The following is a 6,681-nucleotide window of genomic DNA, read 5'->3' on the forward strand; positions in this document are numbered from 1 at the left end:
GTGTAAAGTCAGCCACTGCCTGAGTCCACCTAGCAGGAGCTACAGAGAGATCTGAAGATTCCTCCTCTTTGTTTGGGGATTGGAAGTGCCCAGATGAGGTCCAGCTGTGAAACAAGGCAGGCTACTGCCGTCAAGAGCTTTGGCCCTTCTTTTGGAAGCTTTTGAGCTCTCTGACCCAGCTGCAGTTTGTTAGGTTAGGCTGTGAAAGGCCAGGCCATTCATATGCAAAAGCTGCTGCGCACAGCTTGGATAGGATTGTAAATTGGGTGGGGCGGGGTCTCAGGGAATCACCAGGGCGTGGCAAACAGCAATGGCTGCCAGTCAGCCATCTCTGTGTCTCTGTGTCTCTGCATCTCTGCATCTCCACGTCTCCATGTCCTGCGCCCCTGTGCAGAAACAATGATCGCTGCAAGCACCTCTGAGAGAAAGCTGCCCTTGCCTTCTGACCCAGTGCCAGACAGTCCAGTTTCTCCCCATATGAGTGTGTGTCCCCAGAGTCTCTCCCAGAACTGGAGTTCAGAGGAATCGGGAACTTGTATCTCCCTCCGGATTGAAAAAAACAACAGCACACCCAGTTGCCAGCTCGTTTTGCGTGCACCTCAGTACCTCTGCACCTCTGCACTTCCTACCAGTTTCAATGTGCTTTTTTCCTCCTAGTTGTAGAACTTCCACTCAGCCAGTTTTCCTGTGGTTCTGGATGATAGCTGTTTTGTCTTTTAGTTGTAGTTTTGATGTGGTTGTGAGTGGCAGCAAATACAGGTGCTTACCTATGCCACCATCTTGGTTCTCCTCTGGAGGTGGGTTTTTTGGGGAGGTCATTAGGTCATGAGGACTCTGCATCATGAATGGGATTAGTGCCCTTGTAAAAGAGAACTCAGAGATCCTTTACTCACTCTGCCCTGTGAAGACACAGTGGAAAGATGACACCTGTGGACCAGAACACAGGCTCTCATCAGACACTGATCTTGGATTTCCCAGCCTCCAGAACTATAAGAAATGAATATTTGTTGTTCATAAGCCGCCCAGTCTATGGTATTTTGTTACAGCAGCCTGAATGGACTAAGCCCATCATCATATTTGAGGTAAGTTTCTAATAGACAGCATCATATTTTTCAATTCACTTTGTCAACCTCTGTCTTTAATTGGTGTATTTAGGCTATTTATATTAAATGTAATTATTGGTATATTAGGGCTTAAGTGTGCTATTTTATTTTTGTTTTCTGTTTATATTCCTGCCTTCCTATGGATTTCTTTTTTTAGCATTCCATTTTAATTTATCTATAGTTTTTCCCCACTGTGTTCCTTTGTATAGCTTTCTTAGTGGTTGCTCTAGGTATTACATCATAGACAGAATTTATCATAATGTGCTGGCATTGACATTTTTACCAGTTTGAGTGAAGTGTAGAGACCTTATTTCCCTTTATGTCCCTTACCCTCCCCAATATATAATTGTCTTAAATATTTCCTACTTAGAACCACATTATACAATATTATAATTTCTTTAACTGTCAAACAGAATTTAGAAAACTTAACAGGTGAAGGCAAATATATTGTATTTAACCATATATTTATTTTTTCTATTGTTCTTTCCTGATGTTCCAAAATTTCTTCTTTTATAGTTTCATTTCTGTTTAGAGGAATTCCTTTAGCCATTATTTTTGGGTAGTCTGCTGGCAACAAATTCTCTTAGTTTTCCTTCATCTTAAAATGTCCTGATTTCCACTTTATTCCTAAAGGATATTTTTACTGGATAGAGAATTCTGGGTCTACAGCCCCTTTTTTCAGCACTTGAAAATTGTTGTGCCACTTCCTTCTGGCCTCCATATTTTCTGATGAGAAATCTGCAGTCATTCAAATTGCTTTTCCCCTAATGTAAAGTTGTTTTTCTCATTGCTTTGAAGATATATTGTTTTGCCTTTAGCTTTAAGAAGTTTGACTATGACAAAACCGGTTTGGCTCAGTGGATAGAGCGTCGGCCTGCGGACTGAAAGGTCCCAGATTCGATTCCGGTCAAGGGCATGTACCTTGGTTGCGGGCACATCCCCAGTCGGGGGTGTGCAAGAGGCAGCTGGTCGATGTTTCTCTCTCATTGATGTTTCTAACTCTCTATCTCTCTCTCTTCCTGTCTGTAAAAAAATCAATAAAATATAAAAAAAAAACTAAAAAAAAAAAAAAAGAAGTTTGACTATGATGTCACTCAGTGTGGATTTTTTTTTTGGGTTGTCTTATTTGGAAGTTTCTAAGCTTCTTTAATCTATAGGCTTATGTCTTTCCCAAGTCTGGGGAATTTTTAACCATTATGTCTTTGAATACTTTTTGGCCCTACTCTCATCCTCATTTCCCTCTGGAATTCTGATGACATGATTGTTAAATTTTTTTGTTATAGTCCCAGGTCCTATTCATTTTTTTTTTTAAAGTCTGTTTTCTCTCTGTTGTCAGATGGGATAATTTCTATTGTTCTGACTTCAAGTAGATGGAGTCTTTCTTCTGTCTTTCCTCTGTTGTCCTCTCCATGTTGAGGCTATTTCCATTATTGTACTTTTTAGTTTTGAAATTTCCATTTGCTTCTTCTTTATATCTCCTATTATTTGCTGAAATTTTTCATTTGTTTCAAGCTTGTTCATAATTGTCTGTTAAAACATTTCATAATAACTGCTTTGAAATATTTGTCGGATAATTCTAGCATCTTTGTTATCTTGGTGTTGACATCTATTAATTGCCTTTTTCATTCAAGTTGAGGTTTCCTTGGTTCTTGGTATGATTAGTGATTTTTTTTATTGAAACTTGGAAATTTGGGTATTATGAGAATCTGGATCTTATTTAAACCTTATATTTTAGCTGATTTCTTATGACACTGCTCCAGCAACAGAAATGAGTGGTAGAAGTCCAGATTTAGACTGGCCTCTACTGACACCTGCAGAAGAGAGGCTCATCATTATCACTGGTTGGGGGTGGGAGTTCTGGCTCCCACTGAGCCTCTGCTGATACAGTCCTGGCCGGGGGTGATAAGAGTGTCTCATGTTTACTCTCCACAGGGTGAGGGGTGGATGGCCTCATTACCACTGGGCAGTGGCGAAAGTCCTGACTCTTCTTTAGGTTTCTCTATCACCACCCCTGTGGAGAGAGTGAAGAGTAGAAATCTCAGCCCCCTAGTCAGCCTCTGTGACACCACCCTGACAGGGGTTTTGTGGCACCTTACTACATCCTCTGAGGGTGGAAGTCTAGGCTCCCCACTCAGCCTTTGATGGCAGGTGAGGCCACAGTTTTTTCTGTAACATTTGGCTGGAGTAGAACAGTTATTGTCTAAGAATTTTATGTCTTCTGTCTTGCTAGTCTCTTTCCTGATCCTGTGGCTAGAAAGAGCAGAGTTTTGTTGGGTACTTATTTTTTTGTTTGCTTGTGCAGTTTGACTTCTTCTGTGTTGCAGCTTCTTTATCTACAAGTCTTGAATATTTAAGGCAAAAAGAAAGCCCAGAGAACTCACTACCACATTGTTCCTTGTGGATGACATGGTAGTAGAGACCCCAGGTCCCTAGCCAGTCTTCCTTTTTCTCTCCACTTTTCAGAGTCTTTGTATATTCAAGAGTTTTTAGTTGTTACTTAGCTGGAACAACAGGGAAAGGTACTATTCCATTTTCCCAGAACTTAATATAGCATTTTACTTCATATTTTTCTCCTTAGTGTACTGGCTAGTATTTCTGGGACAGAATTAAATGATACCAGGAAAAACACCTAACATTTTCTCATTCCTCATTCACTAGGAATGCCTCTAATGTTACCCCATGAATTATGATGCTTAGTGTTGGACATTAGTTTAAGACTGTACTTAAATTCAGTTGAAAAAATATTTAGTAGTACCTGCCATGTGTAAGTCACTGATCTAAAGCTGAGAATATAGCTAGCAGGGAATAAAGAGGTCACAATTGTTTTCTTTCATATTGTTTTTCTTTTTCTGTTGTTAATCCTCACCTGAGGATATTTTTTCCATTGCTTTTCAAACAGAGTGGAAGGGAGGGATGTGGGGGAGAGAGAGAGAAACATCAACGTGAGATAGACACATGGACTGGTTGCCTCCTACAGGCACCCTGACCGGAAGTGGGGAGCAAACCTGAAACCCAGGTATGTGCCCTTGACCAGGAATCAAACCCGTGACCCTTCGGTGCATGAGCTGATACTCTAACCATTCAGCAATACCAGCCAAGGCTGTTTTCTTTTATGTTAAAAGTTGTTTTTTTTTCTTTACTACAAGACCCACCATGTCTCCTATTACTTAATTGCTCTGGACTGGAGAAGCGGGGGGGAGGGGGGGGCGGCAGGGAACTATGTGGTTCATAGTTAGACAAGAGGAAGCTGAGGTATATTAAGTTATATTAAATCTACTAGTATGGTCTAATTTTTGTTAAGACTCTTAATGTCAAATAATATAAACAAGTACAAGCTAGCATAAGTACACAGAGGGAACTACGTCCATTGTACAACTGAAGGCCATTTAACCTGAGTCCTGAGGTGGGCCATGTAGGTGAGTCTCAGGCCTCAGGAAGGTCTAGAACCAGGATCCATCAGGACCTTTGTACCCAGGTTCTCTCCTTCTTTCCAAATCCTTTGTCTTGACTTCTTCTTCAGCTTCATTCCTCTCTTATCACGCCAGGGGCTATGAGAGACATACCCCTGTTTCAGGTTTCTGTTCTGTCATTCGAGGAAATAGTCCAGGCTGAACTAGCTCCTCATTCTCAGCATCAGATTGGCTCATCTGGATACTTGTTAATTCCTGGCCTGGTCATGTGGTACAAACGTGGCTGTTAGGTGTTCACCTTTATCTTAGCGGGGGGTGACACCCCAAAAGATGGAGTGGGTTTTCTCCTTATGCTTAGGATTATGCAGGAATAACATAAAGCTACAGGGACTGCAGAAGGAATCGTTTTAGACATGCAACTATATAAGCACACAGAATAACTGTCCTTAGATCGAACCTCCAAATTGGGGCTTCTGTAAATTGCTAGGAGAATGTTTGGTCTGAGGTCATACCCTTTCCTGGTCTGGGCAGCGGTTTTAGCGCTAGAGGATCCTCTGCCTTGCTGTGGGTCATGTTATGGCTTACCGCAGATGCTGTGTCTCTAAGCTGTATTCACCCTCGCCTCTGCCGGGGCTTATAGGTAAATCCAATACAGAAATTCTTTTGAATATAAATATTTTCCAAAGAAGGGAATATGTTTCCTAGACAACAACATGAAGCTATGAATTCCATTCTTACAGGGTCAATCTAATCTTCCCCCCACATCTTTTTCTTTACTGACTTTTTTTTTCTTTTATCGGAGTAGTAAAGAAGTGCTTGGCATACTTGAGAATATTAGCTGCTTGCTTCTACATCATCGCCAATTTTCACGTACAAACATCCACGTATTCCTAAGGGCTGCAAGTTGCTGTCATTGTCTACGCTTTTTCATAGGTAGTACCACTCACTGATGCTTTCCGTTTTCCTTGGACAGCCTTACAGCATAGTTCACCGTTCTTTCAAGCACCCTTTCTCCAGGCTGTGCTTCTAGCATTTAGATGTTCTAAGCAACTTCCTCCTCTACTTCCTCCCTGGGGAGTTCTGGTCCTACCGCACCCAGAAAGAATTGCTGCAAGGTCAATGTTCGGGGCTCAGAGGCACAAGCAGAAGGGCTCTCACCTTAGAGAACCACAGCAGGACTTTAGGGTAGCTTGGGAATAAAGGATTTCATGTGACCTCTGGTGAAGTCCCCACGCATGGTAGCGAGAATGGCCTATCCAGCGAGCCATGTTGTTGGTTTTGTATTCCCCAAATCTCACAAGAAATCAAAACCAATCCAGATTGCCAGGAGACACCTGCAAATTACATATCACAAACCATCAGGGAAAGCATACCAAATGTTATTGTCGATCAACGTTCACCTACATAGTTCAAGCTGGAAGATTTCCGTAAACCCAGGTGCCACACATTTACATTTCTTTGATTTAAAAAAACCACTAAATTTAAATGCATTGTATCTATAATAACAAAAGAAAGCACTGGCAAGTTTCTTTTGACATCTTGATCCCAGAAACATTAAAATGTAGGGGAAATGTATCTTAATAATTGGAGAATTACACCGATATCTCACAGGAACTAAAAAATCAGATCACAAAGTAGGCTCAGCTGGATCCAGTGGTAGGTAAAACAGACGTGACCGAATCTTTAGCAACTCCAGGTTCTTCCATTGCCAATTGGAGTGCAAATAATTAAAACCCTGAATGCATTGCAATTCCATGGCTAAACTTCTGTTTTAGCATTCTGTAGGGAGTAAACACCCGTACAGAACATTAGGATTTAAACTTCTGGGGTGGGGGGGGGGGGCGGTGGGTAACCTAATTAATATATTAAAATTTCTCTCCTTCTCAGTGAGGAAAATCAATGAATAAAATTTCTAAACAGATGACTGATCCTATTACGTAGTAAGTATATTAAATATCCCAGTACCATTAGATGAAATGTCTTCATTCTGGTATGGCATTCCTTTTTGCTGGGGTCTGAGTTGCAGATAAAGGGTGCCCTTGTTCCTTGCCCAAGTTCAAAACCAACCAAGGAAAGAGGTGATAGATGGGTATTGAATATTACCTTCCTCTACTAGTAATGACATATTGACAAGAGTGGCCAGACATCTTGGCCAAGTGGCATCTTTG

Source organism: Eptesicus fuscus, chromosome 21 (assembly GCF_027574615.1).
Source record: "Eptesicus fuscus isolate TK198812 chromosome 21, DD_ASM_mEF_20220401, whole genome shotgun sequence".
Taxonomy (NCBI): Eukaryota; Metazoa; Chordata; class Mammalia; order Chiroptera; family Vespertilionidae; genus Eptesicus; species Eptesicus fuscus.